This window comes from Dermacentor andersoni, chromosome 6 (assembly GCF_023375885.2).
Source record: "Dermacentor andersoni chromosome 6, qqDerAnde1_hic_scaffold, whole genome shotgun sequence".
Lineage (NCBI taxonomy): Eukaryota > Metazoa > Arthropoda > Arachnida > Ixodida > Ixodidae > Dermacentor > Dermacentor andersoni.
Genome location: NC_092819.1, coordinates 55486967 through 55513836, shown reverse-complemented (window position 1 = coordinate 55513836; position 26870 = coordinate 55486967). Strand labels below are relative to the sequence as shown.

The 26870-nt window shown below is 48.3% G+C and overlaps 1 long non-coding RNA gene across 1 annotated transcript; it reads left to right on the top strand.

Moving 5' to 3' along the window:
- The first annotated feature begins 16033 nt into the window (after positions 1-16033).
- On the top strand, positions 16034-20302 carry LOC126522846 (uncharacterized). The gene is made up of 4 exons (XR_007597545.3): positions 16034-17026; positions 18822-19775; positions 19855-20041; positions 20124-20302. It is a non-coding gene; the product is annotated as an uncharacterized lncRNA (long non-coding RNA).
- Positions 20303-26870: the final 6568 nt, after the last annotated feature.

Below are 26870 nucleotides of genomic sequence, written 5' to 3'. Positions count from 1 at the left end.
GGCATGTTCCGGAGGGGTGTTGTGCATCACGTAGACCCCGAGATTGTTAGCACCTGCAGATTTATTTAGGGGGACGCGGTAAGCAATGCTGTTGCGGACGAAGACGGTGTTAATTGTGCGTGCCGCAAAGACGTTATTAAGAAGACGGTGTTGTCTTCCGTGAGAGCGTTATACAGAGGGTAGAGCTAGAAGGCCAATCTTTATATAGCATCTCCAGTGAGAGTTTGCGGCTGTCGCAGCTAATGAGTCCATAACCAGAGGAAGCCACAGCCAACCCGCGAGATGATAATGATGATGATGATGATGATGATGATGATGGTGGTGGTGGTGGTGGTGGTGGTGGTGGTGGTGGTGGTGGTGCTGCTGCTGCTGCTGCTGCTGCTGCTGCTGCTACTGCTGCTGCTGCTGCTGCTGATGATGATGATGATGATGATGATGATGATGATGAGTTCGTTTTTTTTTATATGGCTCGTATCCACCCTGGGGGACTGGCCAAGAATGGTGCACCTGAACTTTTATGTAATTTTTTCAAGAAACCAAGTACTTTGTTGATTATTATTCTTCTTTCAGAGCACTGGCTTGAGTACTGCTTGTGGTAATATGTTGAGTTACGCAGTTGAGTCTAGCTCAAGGAGCTTTAAACAAGAATTTTATTTTAAGAACGTCCTTGGCCTGTATAGCTGCGTTGGCACCCTCATCTGCGAAGCTGCGCATGTTTCTGTGTGTGTGTTCTCGGGTTCCTTTCACCGCTTCCCTTTCACTCAGAAACTGCCCTCGCATTACGTTCGGCTGGACGTTATATTCGGTTTTTCGCGGTATATATGCCCACAGGTACGTCAGTGAAGCGAGCTGCGCCGCCGCTGTGGGTCACCGCTATTTGTGGCAGCTATAACTCGCCCTGCTCTGTGCGCGGCTCCACCAGAGGGTTCCACCGTACACGCAGTAATAAATGTTATATACGAACTACCCTACGCAGAAGAGCTCTGCAGCCCTGCAACACGCCCTACTGCCTGTCACTGCGTCCTTTCATCACCGGGCGACCTTTTTCACCCTGCCGCCGTCTATATACAAGTGTCCTCGTTTGGCGTCCGACATATATACTTTAATCCCAACAGCGTGGTCCGCCAAATTTCGTCCCCACTGAGCGTCCTGGCTCAAGTGGTGGTGGTGGCGGCCGACGCACGTGAAGTGTTTTTACGTGATCCCGCCCGGCAGTAATGCCAGTGTTGCGACGTGGATCGTCTAGGTATCATGTATAAGTGAGACTATCCGTAAGTTATATATACCGAGAACGGAACGACCCTACATGCTTTCTCGGACCCTGGACGCATGGATCGCTGCTGTAACTCAAGCTCAGTTACCAAATGCTTCGACAGCGGCGTTTTGATCGAGTGGTGAAGTGAACAACCTCAACCGGCGGAGTAACAGGTTTATCGTATGCGTTTGTTTCGGCCCACAAATTTAGAAGCATATCTCCTTCTCCATATTTTTGGTTCGCGGTCTCCACGTTCGCGTGAATCGGGGACGCAATTTGCATTGTATGATTATTGTGATATTATTTTGTAAGTATATACTTCGGCAATCTGGTAAGGAAGAAAAAAACTTAAACAAAAAATAAAAAAGATAAATTAATATACTGGCACAGCTGTTCTTCCACGTTGATTATTTAAACATTCAGCATGCTATTTTTGCTTGCTAATTGTGCACATAAAGTAAATATTTATTTAGTTCATTCATTCGTTCGTTCATTCATTTATTATTTTGCTGAAGAATGTAGCACTTATAGCGCTGTATTTGCATCTGCAGTATGGATTTTCAGTTCTTCCGCAACGCCCCAATCGTGAACGCAATCAGCATACGTACCCATTCCGCCCCCCCCCCCCCCCCCTGAACGAGAAAAACGAAACGACGTCGCCGTCGCAGCATTCGCAACAGCAATACTCACCATCACGACCATTCAAGTAACTTTTTTAACACTATAAAGCGCTGTAACAATGATTGACCAACAGAGTTGCGAAAATCCGCAGTGCAAGGAAAAACTGTCATCCGTCTGCACATGACGAGACAAAAACGTTTCTTAAAGAAATGAAGAAAAAGAAAGAAAGATAGGCCCATACATAACACTATAAAAGAAACCCTTGCAACTTCCTCGGGAAGGAAACCTTGCAGTCGAAAAAGAAATAGTCCGCGTCAAGGCGCATCGCGCCCGATGTTGACACAATGCATGCAAACTTCATTCGCGGCGAGGAAGTCGGCATTTATCGTAAAATCGATTTCAGAAGCGCCAACCTGTGCCAGCGTCCCTTGGTTCTTCTATAGCTGCGTCAGAATTCCGGGGCTCCAAACATTTCCCCCGATTCCTCGACCCAGTTCCATCGGACGGACGAAATGCCAACACACTTTCGTCCTCGAACACGCCAAAGGCGATAGATATAAAACGTAACGGCGTGAATTAATGCTCGATCCCCGTTTTCTTCTCCGCGCCCTGTCTTATCCGTCTCAAACACCTTGCAATGTTTGCTCACCTCTAACCCAAGAAAGGATCATCATCTCTTCGATCTGACGCCAGTGAAACGTGCTGAGGAGAGCGGCATGTATACATATACATGCGTATGTAGCCACTTCCTCGCAGCATGATCTCCTGACAGACAGACGATCGAAAGGCCGCTCGCATTCGAACCTTCCCGGTCACGAAAACAAGAGTTGGAGGGACGGGCACTGCTTGCGCGTGCAGTGCAATGCGTGCTCTTTTTCCCAGCAGCCACTCTCTTTTCGGACTCGGTAAACTTGGCAGTCGAGCGTGTGCGCAACGCTTGACTCCGTACAGCGCGCTCTAAATCGCGTTGACCTCCGCTCCGCGGCAGACGACCTTCCGCGTTCTCCGCTCAACAGCGGCCGTACCGAACAGAAGGCACTTCTTTCGCACGTTTGATTGCCTTTCCTGTCCTTTGCTCGTGGGAACGTCAAACACGTGTCACGAAAGTACTTCCGAGTTCGTACTTGTATACTGTGACTGCGGGACTTTGAAACGGGCGCTTGAGGACACGCATGCGCCCCGACGACAGCGTCGACCCATGTGTTCCGCGTACACGCGCACGAGATACTGGCACGACCGGGGATCGGAACAATCGAATAGCGTGTATGGGTTTACGTCGACGGCTTTCGCATCTTCCTTCTTATAGATTCCAATGTGACGGGCTTTCGCTGCGCTTCAAGCTGCCCGACTTGGCAGTCTCTTCTATAAACAATCGAAAGTGAGCATTGTTCTTTGTGTAAACTCCGGTAATGGTCGGGAAAAGAAGTTCTCCAGACGTTAAGGGGTCCGGCGAACGCGGAAGCGATTTCTTGTTCCACGCCTTTGCTCTCCGGTGGGCTGAACCTTCCTGAATAGGATATATGTGACGGCAGCATTCGACACGAGCCACAGCGGTTGTGAGGCTCGCATACGGTTCCACAACAACACGCCTTATACCAGATGTGTACACGCTCTGACAGTTGTTATTACCGGCTCATGTGTCATTGTTTGCGGGTGACCACGCGGGTGCGCTTGAGGTCGCGGTCGTTTCGGAAGCGACGTAATTGTGCGTGGCCGAGTTAAAAATGGGACGTCATTGAAGTGGGCGACTCTTCCTACTGTTTTCCTTCTTTCCTTCCTTCCTTCTTGAGTGACGTAATTAAGTTAGCTGTTCCGACATAAGCGCGACGTCCACTTTTTAATCTTTTACTTCTTCTTCTTCTTCTTCTTCTTCTTCTTCTTCTTTCTGTACGTCTGGATGGGGAGTGTAGAGCGAGAGGTGTTCATTGCTGCGTGCTCGGCAGCTGTCGCCGCGGTTCTAGCCTGCCGTGAAATGTCGAGTCAGTAGAATTTGATTACACGGCGTTGCTGTGTATAATCAACCCGTTGTTATCTCTGGTGCTCACTGCGTGGCCTCAAATTATTTCCTATGGTGTCGCTTTTAGTGCTGTTGGACTCCTTTGTTTTGAGGTGATTATACGGTCATTGGTCTATACAATATGTAGAAACAATGACGCGTTCAGAACGGTTATGGCACAGTGAATGAAGACCACTGTTTGTTACTGCGGCGAGAACCCGCATTGCCCATATGCGTTCCCTTTGTTCTTTTAACAACTGGGGAGCACTATGCAACCGCTCGCCACTTTCACCCTCACCCAGGCATCTTTCAAACCAAATCACGCTGCGTTTGAGCTCCTCAAGCAAAAACTTCCCCGCCGTTCCTTGTCTGGGGAGCAGGCCTCCGTGCTTTGACGTCACGCTGTTACGTCACATGGGAAAGCCAAAAGCCCACAAGTTTCTTAAGGGAACTGCACGACGCCCAGAAATGACCGTATTTCGCCCGATGAGGAGTCGTCTACATACATGCATTTCTATATAAAAGTCGTCCCAGTCAGAGCGCGTGGTCCTTCCGTGAACTATACAGCTCTTCCATGTGTGCAAATACACGTAGCGTAGCAGTGGATGTTTGTGTTGTTATCAGTGTGAGGACACGTTATTTTGTGGCCTACCACGCGCTACGATCAGTGAAATACTAAAAACTCGGGCACAATAACGTCCGCAGGCACGATATATAGCAGCTCACCTGCCAAGGTGGCGTATATATAGTGGCTTTCGCGTTGATCTGCTAAGCCCGACCAAATCCCGGCCGAATTTCGATGAAGGCTAAATGCAAAAAAAAAAAAAAAAAAAAAGAAAACAGTGTATATCCACTTGCACTGGGTGCGCTTTAAAGAACCCAGGTTGGCAAGTCTGCTTTTCGAATGCTTGTTTATAGAGATCGAAAATGCATAGCATCTAACAGAGCCGGCCATCTTTCATATTGCAACAGCCAGGAGAACCCGCCTAATCTCGCAGTGTGCTGAGCTGCGGCGGTAAGTATAATAGCGTAAATGAGCTCTACACGCATGACTGTGTGTTTTCTGTAACGAAGAAACGCAAACACAAACGTCACGTAAGTGCATTGAGATGACTGCGCTTCAACTCCTAATGCACCGAAGCGCGAATCTAAACAGTGGGAGGACTAATTGAGACAGCAGAGATATATAGTCTTGTATGTAATCGGTAGTCTTTAATGGAAATTAGAGGTGCGCGTTGTCTGCGGCGTCCGTTATTGGCGTCGAGCTCGACCTATGGAAAAGCTAGCGCCACCGTCGGCGTGACCTGGCATGAGAGATCACGTGGACACAGCGGCCGCGTCGGCTGCTTCGGAAGCGCCGAAGCGAGCTGAAAACGAAAGTTTAAAGTCCCACCTGCGCCGCGGTTCTGATTAAGTGGTGACGCTTTACCGCCTTGGGTGTCTGCTTGATAACATTTGAGAATACTATAATAGGTAGGTGGCTGCCTTTGGAGGCGTGCAGCATGGTAGGCTACAGCTCGGTGCCGCAGTGCCGGACGCACGCAACGGAGCCCGGTGTCAGCCTTATTCACACGTAGCCACAGGGCAAGGAGCTGCGTGAAGCTTGGCTGGTGAAACTTAGAACCGGCAGACAGCCATCGGCTACAACTCCGGTATGCAGCAAGCACAGACGCGAAGAACATTTCTGCTACGGCGCCGGGACTGCTCGATGTTCGGTGAGTAGCAGAAAACGCGCACTGAGACGCTCGCCCGCGCCTGCTGCCCGGCTAATGTCATGACGGTTTGGTCTATGAACTTGTTGATGCTAGATACTGGCAAGTTCACTGGAACGGAAAGGGAGCGGTAAGACGCACATTAAAGAAAGGCACGTCATGTGGTCATGTTTGTGTTATGAATTAATGCACTGGATTACGAAAATCAAGCAGAGGGAAATCGCACGCTGAGATGACCGATAAACACACACTGCGACGCAACTTGAGAAATAATATTGAAATGTCCAAGAATTTAGAAGACAAAAAAAGATTGAATCGTCGCGACGGCACATCACAGTCGCCGTAGCTAGGCGTCGAAGTCTCTATAACGGAATTATTTTTGAACAGTTCTGATAGCGTCCACGCAATAATGGTTGCTAGTGTACAGTCAAATGCTCATATGCTGCGGCCTAAAGCTCACGGCATGGTGCAAAAACGCGCTCACAGCGAAAGCAAAACATTGTGCACGAACATGCATGCAGACACGCAGTCGGGCGCTGCGAACCTGTGCGATCGCTGGATTGAGGCTCCATTCTGTTATGCCCCATTTGGTTACATAGACAGCCCACTATAAGAACATATTTCACATGGTTTACTCTCAGCGTTTGCCTACCTTTCACGCAAAAAGCCGGTTCGGGAGTCTCCATCGCGGCGACCGCGCGCAGTGGCGTTCACGTACTGTATACGTATTCTGTAAAGAGATAGCGTCTGTAAACGATTCTATGCTTTCAGTTTGCCCAAGATTATTATATCGACAGTCAAAAACTTCCCTCGTTTTGAGCGCACCTGCATAAATGTCCAGGAGGGCTGCCGCGTGGTGTTTTTATTGAGCGCCGTAAGCGAAACCTATGAGGAGCGCGCCACGTGATCCCTCATACTACGCAAGTGATCGAGGCGCTTCCGACAGATGGCGACTCCGTAACTCCTCGCCGCCAATATTGCGGTCCGCACCGTAACGTATACATGTCGTGCTGAATGGAAATGGGTTATTGCAAACTTGCTGACGCGCGTGTTCGGTGATCTAGATTGCATGGGTCGCGTATTGAGCGAACGCCTCCAACTCCACGGGGTCACGTCCTCTCTCTAATATACTTCGCTTACTTATTTGTGTTTTCGTCTTCTTGTGTTCTTTTTTTTTCGCTTGTAGCGCAGCCAAATAATAGAGCTGTTAGCTCGCTCACTATTACTATTTACGTCTTAAATATACGTACATACGTCGCACAGAAACAAGTCTATACTATTATTCTCCGCGGTCTCGTTCACCTCGATTTGCATATCTAAAGTTGCGGAACTCCCGAGCTGACAATAAAGAGAACGCGCCCTTCCTCGTGTTTCTTCCTTCTTCGTCGGCGGCAAGAAGTAAAAGATTGAGGAGGGGGGGGGGGGGGATAATAAAAAGAAAGTAAGTTCCGCAGTTCGTTCAACCTGAAGTCCCCGAATCCGTTCTCTAATTTCACCCTCCTATTTTTGCCCCACTACAACGCATCTGATGTCCATGCATTACGGTAGTACTAAATCCGTGCCTTCGCCAAAGAGCGACGCCGCGTGTGGTCGTGGTGCCAGCGCTTCGAGTTTTCCGTTTCCCTTCTTCTTTGTTTTTTTTCTTTCTTCCACTCTAAATTACGGTGTTCCTGCATCGTGGCCCACCCCCTTGAGTGCATCCAGAGAAAGAAAGCACTCCAATTTTGGAAGAAACGATGGGCAACCGGCCATTGCGATGGCACGTCGTTGTTCCCGAGCCCCTGCTTTATTGTACGTACTTGAAGGCTCGTTAAGTAAAAATTATACCTGCTGATGTACTCAAAATGTGTACTTATAAGTTTCAGTGTCACTTAGCTTCGAGTTGTCAGTTCGCCTTCGTGTAGCAATCTGCTATAGCCTCCTGCTTCACTCGAATCATGGAGCGTCCGCCCCAAATAGGCGTTGGTCCCGCGGGTTCGAATCCCCGGACCAGGACGAATTTATATTCTTCTGCGAAGCTTTCTTCCTGAGGAACCCGCATCGGTTTACTTTGTAGCTTCCTGTTACATTCGGGTGGATGACAACTCCTCCCTTTCGTGTGCTTATAAGTTGCAGTGTATATATACCTTGCAAAAAAGGTTACGGAGCGGAGCATCAGATAACCGAATTCTGTGAAGCACTCAGATAGGAAAACATCGGTTTTTGATTATATATAGGGCCAGCGAGGGTGGCCGATATTCAAACGGCAATCAAGAGGAAGAAACGGAGTTGGGAGGCTATGTAATCCGTAAGACATATAACCGATGGTTTATTAATGTTGCAGAGTGGTTGTCAAAGGAAGATGATCGAAGCGCATTCTAAGGACGACATAGAACTAGGTGGCGTGATGAAATCAAACATATTTGCAGGCATTATGTGAGGTCAACTGGCGCAAGGCAAGAGTAATTATTATTATTATTATTATTATTATTATTATTATTATTATTATTATTATTATTATTATTATTATTATTATTATTATTATTATTATTATTATTATTAATATTATTATTAGTATTCAGAGCATTCGACCTGGCACTCTCCTTTTGTTTACTCACATTAGAAAACACCTTATAGTTCCTTCCCTCGCAGGGATGGATGGATGGATGGATGGATGGATGGATGGATGGATGGATGGATGGATGGATGGATGGATGGATGGATGGATGGATGGATGGATGGATGGATGGATGGGTGGATGGATGGATGGATGGATGGACGGACGGACGGACGGACGGACGGACGGACGGACGGGAAGAGACAGAGAGAGACACAGGCCAACTGATGTTGGCCTCTTAGTGTAGTGGCGGTAGTCATTATTGTCTCACCTTGTCATAGCTAGAAAATTATGTGGCACATTCCGTTCACGCCCGACCGGTCTATCACACTTCTCCCAGCTGCTCTAGAAGTCGAGAACAATGCTACCAACGTTAGAGAAATGTCTCTAGGTCTAGGGATACTTCGCGCTGAGACATGGAAACGGCAGAACGGCTCCCGTGACAGCGCGTTTTGACTTCAGCCACCGCAAATTATTACCTGCACATTAGCATGCGAAGCATAGCACTGCGTCGTACTGCAGGCGCAGTGCACGCGTGTCACCAAGGTCTCTCCTGCGTCTTCTCTAGACCCAATGAACTTCTTTCACTCACTCACTCACTCACTCACTCACTCACTCACTCACTCACCAAATAAACGGCAGGGCCGGTGTGGAACTCACTCACTCACTCACTCACTCACTCACTCACTCACTCACTCACTCACTCACTCACTCACTCACTCACCAAATAAACGGCAGGGCCGGTGTGGATGCCCTTGGCTCTTTGCGGAAGTGCTCGTATACCGAAATTTTGCCGTTGGCACCCCTAGCTGTGCTGTCGACGTTAACGCATTCAGAATGAAATAGTTGTCTGCAACAGGCGACACGAAGGCGCCATACTGCAGCACCAAACAAAGCAGCACAGGCGAATTTGGACCTAAGCGGACGCGTATGCCTAACTCTGGGCACGACGATTCGGCCGTAACAGTCGACAGTGCAAGCTTACACTAAAATTTTACTGGAAGCCGCCTATATAACCAGAGCAACCTTGGACAGAGTGCCAGTGGCCACGTGTTCAGTGGGCGAGTACTGCGTTAGAGGAAAGATAAATATTTTTCGCGCATCTGCGTGCTTCGCTGCAAATGACGCCTAAGCGCGTAGACGTGGCTGTGTCACGCCTGTGCGCGGCATGCAAAACAAGATGTTCGCATCTTTACATCGGTTTCGCTGAGTGGCACACCTTTTTTGGCATGTTTACATTCTGTAAGCGAGCTCCGGCGCTCCACTCTATGCGGTTCCGTACTTTGTTCCAGTTGGAAAGCAACTCTGGGCAACAACAAATAAATACGTGATGACTTTTTCGTTCTGTGGATATGGTCTCAAACCAGGAGGTATTCTTGTTAGCATACCATCTTGACACAATTTCAGCTTGAGTACATGACTTCATTATTTGAATACGTTAAAACTAGCTTAGAAATAAATTTGAGCTATAAGATGTTTAGTGTACCTGCATAATGCAAAGAAACATTTTATCCTTGCAGAAATTATGTTGACAAACTGGTTATCAACCACATCTTGCAATGAATGCAGAGAAATTTAGCGAATTTTTCGTCGTCCAACTTAGGGGCAAACTGGCTTCGGAGGTTGGCAGCGCTGGTCCAGATGCCTCCAGTCTTATCCTCCTGCGTATTGTAAAACATGTGCTCATCTTGCAGCTGCACCCCCTTCACAAATAAATAAATAAATAAATAAATAAATAAATAAATAAATAAATAAATAAATAAATAAAATGTTTATTATAGCGGTCAGGAATAGCTACGGAGCCTTCGTACTGGCGCACTTAAAAATAATACGCAAGTGCAAGACATACGGAGAAGACATGTGGTAGACAAAGCAATTTGAAATAGAGAAACAAATAGGAGAAACAGAAAATGAGGAGGCGGGCCTAAAAGGGAGTTAAATGCGGTGCACTCCCTTAAAAAGGAGTGCACCGTTTTGCCGCCAGGTGCACGCGCCGTCTGCGTATATAAGCGCTATATTCAATACCTACTAATAACAAAATTAGCCAGTTACCAGCCCTTCGTCTTGGCCTATATTACTTCGAGAGTATACGCACGTTAGGCACTTATAGTCAATTGAGCCAAAGTGAAATTTTGTTGCATTTGGAAAAGGCTGTGGAAACCAGCAGAGGCTGCAGACCAAATCGTCTTTCATCAATCACATTTCCAGGTTTTGTTATTGATATGTTTGTATTTTACATCACGCTACGGAAGCGAAACAGATGTAAACACCATGCGCAGCGTAACCGTTATTCTCATTTATCAGCATTAAAAGCTTTAAGTCGGAGGCTCCTATCTGCGGAAAAGAAGAAATCGTGTTCCTTGGCAACCACTGCACCAAATTTGATTAGTATCGTTGCATTTAAAAGGCGAAGTTAAAAGCTAGTGATTGTTGCGAGCGGATTTTTAATTATAGCGTCGATTTTTTAATAAAAATTGATGAATATCAATATTTTTATAGAAATTACCAAGTTTGCAGCTGTGTAACTCAGCAATGAAACACGAATCCCAAATCTGTAAATTACATCTGATAGTACATGTGAAGAGGACAAATTGTAATAATATACATAGCTCCTAAATATACCACTTATTTGTGAGTAGGAATTTTGCATAACCCTTGTAAACAATGAACCAAATTCACGTATAGCCGGATACAACTTATCAGTGAAGCTTCGCCAACGCCCTCATAACCGCCAGTCGCTGTTTCTAAGCGGTACTGCAAATAGGTCGCACTTAAACTCCCTTAGTTATCTAAATTAGGGGGTAATCACACAAAAAAATAAAGTTATAATCGCATAATTTTATGCGTTTTCACGCGTCTATTATAGTGGAACGGTGAAGCCTGCTTACTGAACTGAAATAAAAAAAGGACAGGGGTAATGGGAGATCGCATGGAGAGGTCTTCGTCCTGCAGTGAACATAAACTAGACTGATTATGATGATGATGATGATGATGATGACGACGACGACGACGATGATGATGATGAGAACACTTGCAACGCAAAAACCCGGCGTGCGCCACACATCTTCACAAGAAGCAAAAGCCACAACTTGTCGCAGTTTCGTGCAACACTGCAAATGCTGTTGCGTTTTACAATAGACGTTTATATCCAATAATTATTATTATCCTTTACTGCACTATAAGAAAAATGTGTCTGCACAAAACTTATCGGGGCTTAGACATACTCCAGTTTCCAGCATGGACGTCTCTCCTGGGGAAGCGTTTCTCGCTGAGCACGATTATGCATCTGCCGTTCCTGCTTCATCGAGCTCGCCTTCATCCACTGCACCCTCACCAGGTATACGTGCCAGGCTATACTCCGACGACACCGAGCCAGTTGTTCACGTGAAACAGCAATGGGAACGCCCTCTGCCGTGGCGCTCAGCAAATCTTGCTGAATGTGTGTTATGAAGCTGCGAAAAGAGCAACCTAATGTTGCGATCACACAGATCTGCGAGCGGGCTTGCGAACTAGCCGGTGTGAGCCTACGCAAACATTTTGTTGTCAGGCGCGCTGCCAAAAACGTGGACGGATAACTACGGACGCCTCCAGGGAAGTGGAAATTTAGGAAAGCACACGGGCAATCCAACAGCGGTTGTTTACTGGTCCTGTCCAACCACGAAAAACTGCAATAAAACGTATATAGACTGACCTTAACGGTATGTATTTTACTATGCGATGAACGCAGGGATACAAGCGAATTTAGTTTAAGTCCTCGATAAATAGCACTTCTCGCTAAAAAACAAAACATTTCCGGAACGGCTGATACAAAACGCACGATCAATACCAAGAGAGCTGGCTTTAGGGCGCAAAGTAAGGAACTGCAAGGAGGTCGAAAATACTGTCTTGCTTCGCTGCCTGCCACTATTGCATGAGTGCATATTGCATGAGTGGGGCACAGGGATGTAGTTCCGTATGTCCCTCACTAGCGCACATTCATTTGCTTCTCACTTTCCTGTCCCTTTATATAGGTGCTGTCGGGAGCAAATCCAAACTAGTGTCCATGCATATGCTTGCGCATTAAATTTAGGCCAAAGTGCATCGTTGTGCTCCCGGACGGCAGCGAGCCTGGGTTCGAGAGCTGTCCAGTGCGCATGCGTGCCTGTCAGCACTGCGGATTGGGGGGGGGGGGACTCGTTCCAAAGTTCCACCGGTTTAAAAGGAATTCGAAAAGCGTCATTCCCTGCTTCCACAGCATGCATCCCACCTGATCAAAAAGCTATAGCACTAAAGGTGGGCGCTGGTGTTATTTCTCACAGCTCTGAACTAGCCTGGACGGCTGTGCAGGCGTGTAGACGCAGGAAAACGCCAGCACTGCGAAGAGGTGTGACGGCCACACCAGACGGTTTGTAATGTGTTCAGTGGGCGTGGTTTACAGCGTGTCGTTGCCTTGTTCTCGCTGCTACGTAGATAGACCGGGAGATGCGCCTTTAAACGAGACTTGGTTAGCGAGCGTATAACTTACGATCAAGAGCGATATTGACAAGCAAAGTTTCTTTATGTTTTTCTTGACGTTTTCTAATAATTTTATTCCATATTTTACACTCATCCCGCACCACGCTCCTTTCCATTATAGATAAATTTATACGGCTGATTTTGATGCATATTTGGTGTTTAGCGGTTTACATGCGCTGTCTGTTATTTTCCTAACGTGTTTTCTTTTCGTTGGCTTTGCTTTCTTGCTGTGTTATTATTTCTCTCTATTTCTTGCTTTTAGTTTCGAATATAGTTTCCAGCGTGCCGGCATGATAGTTGCAATTTGCGTTATTTGACGGCCGGCCGTGGCTCTTCCTTGTTTTGGTGCTTGATAAACTCACAGCCTTAGTTGCTTTTGTGGAGGGTGGCTATTCTTCTTTTTTCTTTTTTTTTTTGTAATTCCCGACTTCTTCCTTGTAAATTAAATTGTTAGCATTGAGAACGTCAAAGGGATAAAAGTGTATCTGTGTGGGAAACCGGTCACGTGGCAGAGGCAGCTAGAGAAGGGACCGGAGAGCGTAGAAGAGCATGTATGTGCGTGTATACACACGCACAGATATATATATATATATATATATATATATATATATATATATATATATATATATATATATATACGTGTGTGTGTGTGTGTGTGAGTGAGAAGAAAGAAGAGCACGACGTACGTTGAATAAGCACAGTATATTGCACTGACGTTTCGGGTGGTCGACCAGCCTAAACGTCAGTGCAATATACTGTGCTTATTCAACGTACGTCGTACTTTTTTTTTTCTTCATTTTACTACCGGGGCCAGCGTGATTTCCTCAAGCCATAACTATATATATAATATATATACACACGGCAACTGACGGTGATCTGCTTCGGACCACCGCCAGTTGCACATCGCTCTTCGAAGAGGCGGGAGGGTGTGTCGAGTGAGCTACTGAACATAGCGTTTCACTGTGGTGAACGTGGTTTCAATCATGGACTCGAGACCTCAAGGAGTTATGAAAGTTGGGTTAAAAGACATACGTGTCAAGCAACTAGTCATCTGATGTTCGCGGCATTTCACGTATTTCCGAAATTTTTGAACAACCGCAACAACAATACCTTTGGGATTGCCGGAACTACTGCGCACATTTGTAGGGATGGCATTCTACAGGCGTATTGATGGGGGCTTTGGCTCCGGAAGCGTGAGCCGTCCTCAATGTGCGAGAATCTGATGTGGTAATTTACTAATTATAGGCGATAGGTATCGCCGTTGTGCCTGAATCGTCTGAAATCCTTAGTCGGTGTGCGAATCGTACGCAGCACGCAAGGCAACTAACTACTTTTGGGCGTCGGTCTTTGCTTAACTATTTTTCTTTTCTCTCATTATCTGTTCTTCCCTTGTCCCCCTCCTCAAGTGTAGGGTAGCCAACTGGGCACGTCTTTGGTTGACCTTCCTACATATCCCTCTTCGTTTCACTCCCTCTCCCTTGACTTTTACCATTCCGAATGCTAATTACACACAGGAGCTCAGCAGGAACACTGGTGTGTTTGGAGGGAGTGGTCGTCATACGGCTGTCGTCACGTGTTGTCATGCGCGAGGCCGACCGTATGTAAGGAGCGGATGTCGCAGCAAAGTTGGCTCGTCCCGGAGACAGTGTGTGTGGAATATGGCCGAAACAATACAAATCACAGAAAGACCACTACAGATTCCAAATAAAGGTGTCTTCAGCAATACCATTGGTAGCTACAGTGGTTGAATGTTAATCGGGTTAACGTTATCATTCATCGTGGGATAGGTTCTGAGATGAGTCGAGGTGTTCCTGTGTTTTTGATGACGTACGAAGTACGGATATCGGAGGGTCGGAGGAAGGAACAACCGATCTTCTGATTTAGGAATAATTATTGCATGCTTCCAATCCAATTGAATTTTCGGGCGACAAATTACTCATATAAAAAGGAGAGCGCATCGTTCGGCATACCTCATAAGAGACGCGTTAGGTATTTCACGAGCACCGGCAAGGTGACTTCTTTTTTTATGTTCAGGTCAAGAAGCGGGGACAGCACACCTGCTTCATTTTCGCGACATTAGAATGCCACTGTGGGATGGAATATTATCAAGGGTAACAGTACTGGCTACGTTGCGGTCGTCGTTCGCTTTCGCGTTGTCTTCTTACTTTTTTTTTTTAATTTTCGTCCGAGATGGACGTAAATTAGCCTTCTAAAAGTAACAAAATGATGCGTTGACGGTAAGATAAGCCAGGCACTCCGTGTTGTCGACAACCGTGATCGAGATAGAAAATGCCAGAGAATCGGTCCAGACACGATCAACGTCAGACACGAACGGTCATAACGGCTGCAGTGATTTTTTACATAAAGAGATGTATAAGAACAGTCGGCGTCACCCCTGTGTGGAACGCGGGAACGGTGGCCTCCGGGGCGCTCACGGGCCAGCCAGCGACGTCTAACGATGGTCGCTGGGCTCAGAAGTGCCCAGCAGCTACCGTTAGACGTCGGGTCCAGCAGCACCTTAGCGTTTAGACGTCGCCGGCTGCCTCTGGAGCGCCGCGGGGGCTGCCGTTCCCGCGTTCCCCACAAGGGTGACGCCGACTGTATATACATTTATGTACACGAGCATTTTCTTACTGCATCAGAATGTGGCAGCCGCCACCGCCGGGAACCGAACCGGCGACCTCGGGTTGGGCAGCGGAATGCCACAGCTGCGGCGGACAGCTACGAGGATACTAAAATTAAAAATTAAATTATGGGGTTTTACGTGCCAAAACCACTTTCTGATTAGGAGGCACGCCGTAGTGGAGGACTCCGGAAATTTCGACCACCTGGGGTTCTTTAACGTGCACCTAAATCCAAGTACACGGGTGTTTTCGCATTTCGCCCCCATCGAAATGCGGCCGCCGTGGCCGGGATTCGATCCCGCGACCTCGTGCTCAGCAGCCTAACACCATAGCCACTGAGCAACCACGGCGGGTTACGAGGATACTGAGGATAAGTGGGGGCTAGCTAAAGCACAGCGAGCATTACCACCCCGCAAAGCACGCTCTGAGAACAGGCGTAGAAAGAGACGTTATGAAACAACCATATCGTCTGCGCGAAATGTTTCCCGCAATGTAATACAGTCACCGTTGTCGACACACGGGCCTTTGCCTCGACGGTTGGCCTCATTCGCGCCAGCATTGCAGCGAACATCACTTTGCCTTAATTTTTTGAACCGTTAAACGTGATTTATAGGGCGCTGCTATAGCATATCCACGAAGTTGGCGTCACGCTTTAAGCGCGTGCGATATGGAATCGAAACATTTGCAACGCGGGGTCACATCAAATGAACGGCGAACCGTTGTCGCTATTAGTCCGTAACGAGACGGCGCGAATAAAAAAATGAAGTCGATAATGAAACTCGGAAAGGGGTTCCGACACGTTACGTAGAATATACGCGCCCGTGAATTGCAAGTCGCGCAGTTTCTGATAGCGCGTTCGGAGCAGCGGTTGCGTCCGCGTGCCCCACCGATAGACAATGCGGCTGCGGGCAGCACCGTAATCATGCCGTAATCCTCAATGCGGAACGCAGCCGCAGTTGAACGAAGTGGACGCTATACTGGAACATTCCGAAACCGGCGGATTATGGAAGGCCAGATTATGGCAACGATCATTTTCCCTCTGTTTCCTTGCGTTTTTTTTTTTTTCTTTCTTGCAGACGAGCGGTTGCACCGAGTTGTTGATCTCGGCGATAACGGCTGTTGCGGTCCACTGGCGACGAACGATGACGTACGGCGCACGAAGGAAAGACGCCTGGGCACAGCAGCGCATGCGTCAACAGTTGATAGTCGCGCGTAAATTTTGATTTAAGAAGCGGCCGCCGAGAGACCCGCCCTTCATTTTGCGTTTCTCGCCGCAGCCGCCCGTGTCAGCTGAAGCTCTGCATCGTAGCGTATATGTTCTGGCAGCGATTGTCGACCACATCAACGACCCCGAAACACAGACATGGGTTCCGGCGCGGGCTTCTGCCGTATGGCGTGCTTCGAAGCTTTAAGTCGCGGCTGCACCAGTTACGGCATGGACTTCTGCAATTGCGGTTACGGGACTCTCTTCTGCTCCGGAGTTCTCGCACGGCCCGTTGGAGCTCCCGGAATATACGTATGCGACGCGCGGCGGCCATTGCATCCTTTCTCGCGCACGAGCGGTCGCGCCTTGACGCCAACGACGCCGTTGCTGCCGACAAGTCTGAAGTCTCGCCTATCGCGGTCTTTTCTTTTGTGCGCGTGTTCCCCCGAAAGAACTGACCCTGCCATTCAACCGAGGGACAACGAGGCAACTGTCGTCGGCAGCTGCTTCAACTACCTTTGGAGGTGAGCCACTGTGTGTGTGTGTGTGCACGCGCTTGTATACTGTATGTCGCAGCTCAAGTTATGCAAGGTGTTAAAAAAATAGAAAGAAAAAGCGTAAGAATTCACGGTGTAAGATGCGATAAAACCTGCGGTTTTCCATCGTCAGAATTCTGGCAACCGAACACCGTAGCCTTAAGACTGTTTTGCAGCATGCTTTTTTTTTTTTTTGTAACACCTTGGATAAGGTTAGCTGAACGCCATATCTTACGATGGAGCGGCTTTCTTTCTTTTTGCTGTTATACCGGCATCACGGCCTCTTCCCATGTTTAGCCCTTAATACGTAACGAGCGTATTCCCACAAATATAACGACTTTATTTCTTTCCCCCGCTATTTCTCTCCTCTTAACGCTCCTCGCGAAGTCTTCGGATTCGTGGCAAGATTGTATAGTCTTCGATGCTGTTCTGTACGGAGGTAGGCGGCCTTGTCTAGGGCGTGCCGCCGGGGCCCTGCGGAGAAACTCGTCTTAAGCCTAACCGCTGGACTCGAGTTTGGTATCCACTGCGCACGCGCGGCAAACAGTCGGCCGGGTGCCTGCTCATCGCTTCCTTGACCCGTTTCCACCTCGCGCGTTCGCTTCCTGCCGCCGTGGCCGCGCTTCATCCATATTGTGGCTTTGAAATGACGTTGCCACCAACGTTACTAGAAGTATCTAGTAGCGGTGGTTGCCACGGCTTCCAGGCAAGCAAGCGAGAGTGATGGCGGGGTGACCGCGCCTCGTGTTAAAACCACATAGCCATGCAGCGCGGCCATGGGGGCGGGAAGCGAGCGCAGAAGGCGGGAACTGGACAGTGAAGCGATCAGTCACCCAGCTCTTCACTCTAAAAACAGTTGCACCCTTCGGGGTGTATATTTGCCACGGAACGATAATCGTCATCTGGCTTGCTTGCGTTTCCTTTCTTGAAAACGCTGCGCTCGTTACTTTCCTGTCGGGAATGCTCTGTCATGCTGTTAACGCGCATGTCGTTTCTAACTTGGAAGTACCGGGCTCGCAGCGTTAAAGAAAGGAAATGCGGGCAAGACAGATGACTATTATTGTTCTGTGGCAAATATACACCCCAAAGAATGGAACTGTTTTTAGTGTTCTTAGGGGCACGTGCGCAGTGGTACTCGAGCCCAGCGGCTAACGTTATAGACAGCGCTGTCTTGCACCGCAGGGGTCAGGGATGCGTGCTCTTCAGACAAGGCTGCTGTATACTCCAGCTCTCCGTGCCCGCTGCCACTGCATATTTTTGCGCCGTATTCTGATTTACCACGCCGTTAGTGGCGCGTAAACGTGCTCGCAGTGTAACCATCGCAGCTCTGCGCCAGACGATAGACGCCGTTGTGCAGGCGCGTACGTCACGCTGTCTTCGAAGTCGCGCGGTGAATCGCCGCACAATCCGCCAAAAACTTTGTCCCGTTCGACTGTGTCGCTGCAATACACTTGAGGTGCTGTTTGTCCGGTAACTTTAATTAGAGCAACGCATGATGCCGCTCTCGTCGACATCGATGCTTCCGAGCCCGTAGTTTTACTTCGTTTTGAGACCGCATTTCACAGTAACGAATAGAGCCCTGCGATGCAAGAGTTTTTGTATTTCGACATGCCGTCGTGTTATATTCGTAACATGCATCGTTATCTTTCCTTTTCTGGAACCGAAAGTCCTACGCCATCGCCTTGTGTTCGTGGTTGCATTATTTGCGTGCATATACGCTATATATGGTTTCAAAACGCCCGAGCTTGCCATGACTTGTCTTTTTTTATTTTCCCAACCGTAGGTGCAGCTCGTGCAACCAGGTGACAGTGGCACTGCCCTGAGGGACAACGCAGCTACTGTCGCCGCAGCCTCGCTTCGGCATCTAATCTCCGAGGTGGGAGTGTTTAGCTTGCGAGGGCGGCGCGGCCATTAACTTCCTCATCAAAACTGATTGACGACATTGGCAAATTATGTGCAGTTAACTCTGGTGCTTAATTGGGCACGAGCTTCCTTGGACGGCCGCAGCCACATCGGGTCGTCGCCGTGACGGAAGCGGAGAGGACGGGGTGGGGCGATTCTAGCTTCAGGCTCAGCTAACACTAGGAAGGTAGCTGACGCTGCGCGCAGGCAACAGCTGGCAGGGGTCCTCTCTCTCGTTTGCGACACGGCCATCGGCCCGTTCCGAGTGCCTATCGCTTCCCGGCCACAATTTCGCGTCCACGCGCGCGAAAGGGCGCGAAATGTGGAATCGCGGAAGTCGGTGGCATCCGGAATTAGCGTCAGGCTAACCAGTGGCGTATTACTTCCAGTTCATCCAGCTACGCTGAAGAACGGACGTTGCCTTCGGTCCGCGGCGCGGCGCGTTGCGGCCAAAGTACGTGCCCACTTTTTTTTTTCTTTTCCATTCCTTGTGCCACGCTGTGTTTTTGTCGCTCGACACGCGGACCATGTTTGACGAGTTCATCTCCGCCACGGTTCGTGCGATCACGCTTGTCACGGTGAGTACCTACTTTCCGGTTATATTTGTAATTAGAACAGTTGCCCCTTTTTATAAGTTTCAGGTACGCATCCTATAGGCCTCCGCATCCAGCGCACTCCACTAACGTCCCTGCGCGAAGAAGTGTGACGGACTGTTTACGTTCAGTGTCTGTCGTACCGTGGCTGACCGCCTGTGCACTACTCCAGCCATACAGCTACTGGTTTCTTGGCCAATGAAGAAACCTGCACGACCAGCCCTGCAGTACGTCGACTGCTTGTAAGTAAATCGGGGTTCTTTGGGCCGGCACTCTGCTTTCGTGTTGACGAGTGCTTAACATGCCTCCATGTCGTTTCAGTTCCCCAGACTTGGCCATCAGTTCCGTGCGGCGGATTTTCCTGCACCCTGCCGTGTCCCGGACGGATGACGTTCATCGCCTGTTCCGCGGCTGACCGCCTGTGCACTACTCCTCCAGCCACACAGCTACTGGTTTCTTGGCCAATGAAGAAACCTGCACGACCAGCCCTGCAGTACGTCGACTGCTTGTAAGTAAATCGGGGTTCTTTGGGCCCGCACTCTGCTTTCGTGTTGACGAGTGCTTAACATAATTCCTCCATGTCGTTCCAGTTCCCCAGACTTGGCCATCAGTCCCGTGCGGCTGATTTTCCTGCACCCTGCCGTGTCCCGGACGGATGACGTTCATCGCCTGTTCCGCGGCTGACCGCCTGTGCACTCCTCCTCCAGCCACACAGCTACTGGTTTCATGGCCAATGAACAAACCTGCACGACCAGCCCTGCAGTACGTCGATTGCGCGTAGGTAAATCAGAATTCTTCCGACCCGTGCTGCGACAGTGTGCTGACGGCTAATTAACATCCTTTATTTTTTGTCGTTTCAGTCTGCAACCATTGTCTTGCATCCACCGCCCCTCAAGATTTGTTCCGCCTGCGTAGTCGGCCATGGCGTCCAGTGCTCACCGTAGTCCAGCAAGCCTTGCTCACGACAGTTCGTCAGATTGCTACGCCCGCTGACGTTGCGCTGCAGAAAGTCCCTCCCTGCCTTCTCTGTGCTGCCTCGATGACGCTGCATAACTACGGAGTCGTGCTGCCACCACCGATCACGACATCCCTGTGGGAGTTTTTTCCGTCCGGTAGCTGTATTATAGCCGTTCGCCAAAGACTCGTATTGAGGGTCCTTGACTGTTTGAAGAGCAGACCAAAACAATTCCGGGTAACATGCTGGCTCATCTGTGGTACACTGCTCAGTCAATCTGGAGGTTGGTGCACGTTAATTCACATCCTGGGCTCTCGTAATGGTACGCTGATGCTGCTTCGCATTGGGAAGTTGCGCGCGCGCTCGTATGTGTTCGTATGAGTATGCGTGCGTGTGCGTGTGTTGCTGCATGCATGTTGTATATTCTATGTGCGTGCAACTTCGATCACTTCATCTGGTTGTTGGCATATTTTTAGCTTGGTGCGTTCTCACTTCTTTCATGGAATTCTTCGTGGCTCGCCTCGTCTCATCTGAATTCTTCAGAAAGCTCGTTGATGGTTTCTTAGTGACGGTCGCCAGTCTTTTCCAAAATCCTCCCAACTCTGGCTCTGGGCGTTCCCCTTAATCGAAGGGCATCCAGTGGTGTGTTTATATGTGGCCGTTGCCTCGTCGACTTCTATTCGAAGAGGTCTTTGTCGGTATATTTTCTTTGTCCAGATCTTCCTTGTTTATCAATTTATTCATCATGGCTAATGCAAAGCATCAGCGTACCGTTACAAAAAGCATATGGTGTGAATTAAAGGCAATAAAACATTTCCGTTAGCATGTGAGCATCTTGCTTATCAGCTTATCCTTTGAAATATAGTGCTGGCATGTCACCAAACTTAGTTTTAGAAACCTGTCTACAGTCATTATTCATGTTAGCGGTAAAGCTGCGTACCACTACACAGCCAAGCAAAGCGGATCCTGAACCTCCCTTCAGCGAGATTGTGCATTGATCGGAAGCCACCACCGCACGGGCCTGCGATGTTGCGTCTTGATCAGTTTAATCACCGTTACTTTTGTACTTCACTGTTCACTGCCCTGTGTAAATTTACCTGCTTGCATCCACTTGTACCTTTCTGTAACATGCACTTACGGTATAATGTTCACTAGGACTTAATAAAATGACGAAGCTGTTCTTTAGGAATATTTCCCCTGTGTGGAGAACACTGTACAGTTGCAAACATTTTTACTTTTTTGTGGTACATATTCTTGCAAACTCGGCATTCGCTGGAGTTACATGCGAACTGAAATAAAGTTTTGCACATAGTTTCAGAGTCGATAATGCAGCTTCTGAAATGTCTTGCATTTGAAATGCCTCCAAGGATTTTCAGCTTGCAGCATGCTGATATATCCTTCGATCCTGTGGTGTGGTACCGTATCCGATCAACAGCCACGGTCCTGTTCAGCGAAGGTAAGGCCTGGCGCCGTCGAATTAGCGCACCCGTTATACCGGCGGAACTGAAATGTATTAAGTTATGACGATGGAAGCTGCTCTTATAGTTCAGTTCTGGCCTTAGCGATTTCAAATCAAGTCATTACTTCGCACGGCGCGTGCAGAATAAGTGGCAAGCGGAGAAACGGCTGTGCCAGCGTATGTACGTCAGTCCAGGGTTGCCAGATCGCTCCAACCACAAGTAGCCAAATTCGCCTCCGCAGTAGCCAAAAGCGAAACTTTTGGGTAGCCCCGAAGTAGCCAAAAAGCTTTGTCTTTTTGTTACGTCATTTCTTAGGCATATTGAATTAATTTTCGGCAAGAGTACCCACATATTAATTCCACGCATGATCTCCGCGCGCATCGTGACGCATGCCATGCGGCACGGAAAACTGATGCTGCGCAAGAAGTGCAGAAACGCAGGCATGCAGGCAAATGCGGTCTTCATTGCAAGTGCGCTGTTTTATTTTTCCCAGAGCACCAGAAAATCGCAAGGAACAACGCACAAATGCACCGCGCAATAAACGCGCTAAGCAATGGCATGCATTCAGGCGTTAAGTATTATTACTAGCTTACAGCTCATAATTTCGCTTAACGCCACAATGTGCATTAAACGAAAAACTACAAAAACTTTCAATACAAAGTCTAACACAATAGATGGCGGTTGGTACAAAATCTAGTACGATACATAGACATCAAAAAAGCATGCTATCATTAAGCATCACAAGCTTATTACGAAGTGGAACTGCTTGGTCCGTACAAAATGATAAAGCTGAAACGGGACGAAAATTCTTAGCCCGGTTTAAAATCCTTGCACCAGCCTCCGTTCCTGGCCACGCCAAACTTCACGTGGGAGAGCGCTACCAATGTCTCGTCGACATTTGTTTTCGAAGGTCGGTTTTAATGAGCAAGACCTGGCTGAACACTCGTTCGACGGCGGCATTTGATACGGATAGTGATAGCAAAGACGGGAGGAGGGTTTGGAGTTGTGTAGGGAATGGATGGCTGTGGTGGCTGTGGGGCAACGGAAGAGGATACGTTCTACGTTGGCGTCGGAGAAGGGGCAATTTGGGCAGGAAGGGTCCGAGCTAATTGCCACGTAGGCGCCATACGGCAGGCAGGAAATTCGGCAAATTTCGGTTAGGTTCAGCTCGGTGCTCTCCCTCCGTTCTGGCGCCGAGGTGAGCCGCGGCGCACCGTCAACTGGAGCTTTCTTTTTTTTTTTTTAAGCATATCGTGCTTAAAACGTGGGACGCCGAAAGCTCACATGTGGAGACAGCAATAGTCCATGTTCGCATGCGCGCGGGAAGCGTCAGTTCACGTACGGAGACGCGTTTCCTGAGGCCAGCTTTCTTAATTATGATTATCATAAGGCCGCGATCCTCGGCCTTTTGACATGCATATTTGTCGGCTTACTGTCCGTTGCCTACAAAGTATTTACTAAGGTAATCGCAAATAGAATCGGGAACACTTTAGACTTCTGTCAACCAAAGGACCAGCCAGGATTCCGTAAAGGCTACTCAACAATAGACCATATTCACACTATCAATCAGGTGATAGAGAAATGTGCGGAATATAACCAACCCTTATATATAGCTTTCATTGATTACGAGAAAGCGTTTGATTCAGTCGAAACCTCAGCAGTCATGGAGGCATTACGGAATCAGGGTGTAGACGAGCCGTATGTAAAAATACTGAAAGATATCTATAGCGGCTTCACAGCCACCGTAGTCCTCCATAAAGAAAGCAACAAAATCCCAATAAAGAAGGGCTTCAGGCAGAGAGATACGATCTCTCCAATGCTATTCACAGCGTGTTTACAGGAGGTATTCAGAGACCTGGATTGGGAAGAATTGGGGATAAACGTTAATGAAGAATACCTTAGCAACTTGCTATTCGCTGATGATATTGCCTTGCTTAGTAACTCTGGGGACCAATTGCAATGCATGCTCACTGACCTGGAGAGGGAAAGCATAAGGGTGGGTCTAAAAATTAATCTGCAGAAAACTAAAGTAATGTTCAACACTCTCGGAAGAGAACAGCAGTTTACGATAGGTAGCGAGGCACTTGAAGTGGTAAGGGAATACATCTACTTAGGACAGGTAGCGACCGCAGATCCGGATCAGGTGACTGAAATAATCAGAAGAATAAGAATGGGCTGGGGTGCGTTTGGCAGGCATTCTAAGATCATGAACAGGAGGTTGCCATTATCCCTCAAGAGTAAAGTGTATAACAGCTGTGTCTTACCAGTACTCACGTACGGGGCAGAAACCTGGAGGCTTACGAAAAGGGTTCTACTTAAATTGAGGACGACGCAACGAGCTATGGAAAGAAGAATGATGGATGTAACGTTAAGGGATAAGAAAAGAGCAGATTGGGTGAGGGAACAAACGCGAGTTAATGACATCTTAGTCGAAATTAAGAAAAAGAAATGGGCATGGGCAGGACATGTAATGAGAGAAGATAACCGATGGTCATTAAGGGTTGCGGACTGGATTCCAAGGGAAGGGAAGCGTAGCAGGGGACGGCAGAAAGTTAGGTGGGCGGATGAGATTAAGAAGTTTGCAGGGACAACATGGCCACAATTAGTACATGACCGGGGTAGTTGGAGAAGTATGGGAGAGGCCTTTGCCCTGCAGTGGGCGTAACCAGGCTGATGATGATGATTATGATGTGTCCTCTTACATAGAATTTGAAAATTTTGATTTCTTAGCATACGCGTTCAATTTCTTTATCCTACTGTCGCCTGCATTTTGATTCCAGTGTGCTTTTCATTTGTGCTTAACTATTTTTACTTTTTTTTATACAGGAAGAAGATGTAGCCCAGAAATAGCCACATAGCCAAAAGGAAAATTCTGACGCCAACTCGGACAAAAAGTAGCCCAATTTGGCTATTAATAGCCCAATCTGGCAACCCTGATCACCGTTCCCTAAGACTGCCAGTCTCATTCACTGCGTAGATTGGTGGGTCCGTACGTGCTGTTATGCCGACACGTTTAATTCCAGGGATGCACGTTTAAGTCTACATCAAACGGGAAACAAGAGACTACATGCGCATTTGGTACAACAGCGTAAACAACCACCTCGCTCAAATACCAGCGCGCTGGCATCCGCGTTTTCGCGAGAGAATTACGTGGCCTATAAGTGAGCACTTATGTCGAGCGGTTTCCTTTTCCAATACCTTATGGCACGCGCAAACTAAGTGTGACGCAGTGAAACAAAAGTGGTAATCGGAATAACAGCCCGTAATGTGTCTGGATCACAGTTGACGTTGTTTAGCCTTTTATTGACTAATGTTGCCTGCGGGCAACAGACCAGAAAAACATCTTTCGTTTTCTTTTTTTTTCCCGAGTTTCAGTTTTGAGTACGAAGTTTCCGGCTATGTTTAAGGCCAACACCGAACGACAGGCAGCAAGCGTCATTTGTCGGTTTAGAGCAGGAACACTGAACGAGGAAGAAGTTTGACCCGCGACTCCCTGCAGACTGCCCGACTCTTGGCCAATCCCCGTGAGCGGGTATGCGCCAAACTCATCGAGGTCATCATCATCATCATCATCATCATCATCATCATCATGTCTTTCGAGTGAAAAGTCAGAAGAAGCCGGCCGCCACGAAATATCCAGCTGCATTGGTGTCACACATGGGCTGTAAAAAGAAATGTACACCTTTGGTTCACATATGACGAGAGCTGTCTTTAGAAACATAAAACGAAACCTTGGGGTCAAGGAAGTGGCTTGGGGTCAAGCGCACTTCCAGTTTCGTGCCTGGGTGTTTCCCCATATTACTGAAAAAAAAAAATCCCGCAAGATATTTTTTTAAAATTTTTGTTGATTATGGATATTGATGCCTTTTGCACTTTTAGGTAGTTTTGGGGGGGTACTTAAACACCTCATTCGTAATGGGATAAGTGGCTCGGTCGCTCATATTGACTCATCTCTATGTGCAACAACGTGAGTCATACGCGCAGATATGTGTATGTTTTGCTACGTTTTGACGTTATGTTATATCAGCAAATGCGCCATTTCCACAACATTTGAAGCTAAAGATTATCTATCTGTGGCTGCAGATGACTAACACACCGCTTTGCTAACTCCGACGCGGAAGTGCTGGATACGTGCAATTTTTCACGCGACCGCAAGCGTGCGGTGCGGCTTGCGGCGATGGGTGGCTCGAGCCTAAATCGGCCCTAACAGCAGGCGCTAGAGAAAATGTGGGGCATTTGGCTCCCTGAATATGTGACTCTGCGTGGGCACTGTGGAAGAGGTTTCTTAGCGCGTGTTGTATGCGCTTGTCCCCTAGACATGCCGGCATTGCGGCGTGCGGTCGAGTACACTCCGCCGCTGCAGCTGCCCGCGCGGTGAGGCAGTGGGCACGGACGCCCCATTTGGTGATCGCTGTATCTGAAAGGGGCAAGTTTCTGACTGGTGTTGTGTAACTCGCGGGTCGCTTTTTTTGTCGCGACGATAGATTTGATTTTTCACAAGCACTGCTTCAGGAGGGCACATGTAACCGGCAAGCGCAGGCCTCAGGAGAGCACCTGAGGTTATCATAAAGCAGGCGGTGCAGGACCTCCGGGCACCCAAGAGGTAGTGGGGGGATCAAGCTGGCAGCAGGGCGACCCGCGTGGGTTGGGCCGTGAAGGTCGAAGCGTGCCAGTGGGCGCTCACATAAAAAATTGGCTGTTTGCGATGGCGGACAGCCGATCTTATACATCCCTGGCACGCGAAATCATTTAATGACACGTTGTTACAATTAGTAAAAAAACACGATTGATTAAATGTAATTACGTCGAGCCGCCAACCGCACGAGCGCCGCAGGTGTGAGACAGCCTGTCCAACACAGCGGTCGCCAAATCGGTGGTCAGTGCCCGCAGCTTCACTTATTTTATCGCGCCTGTCCGAGCGT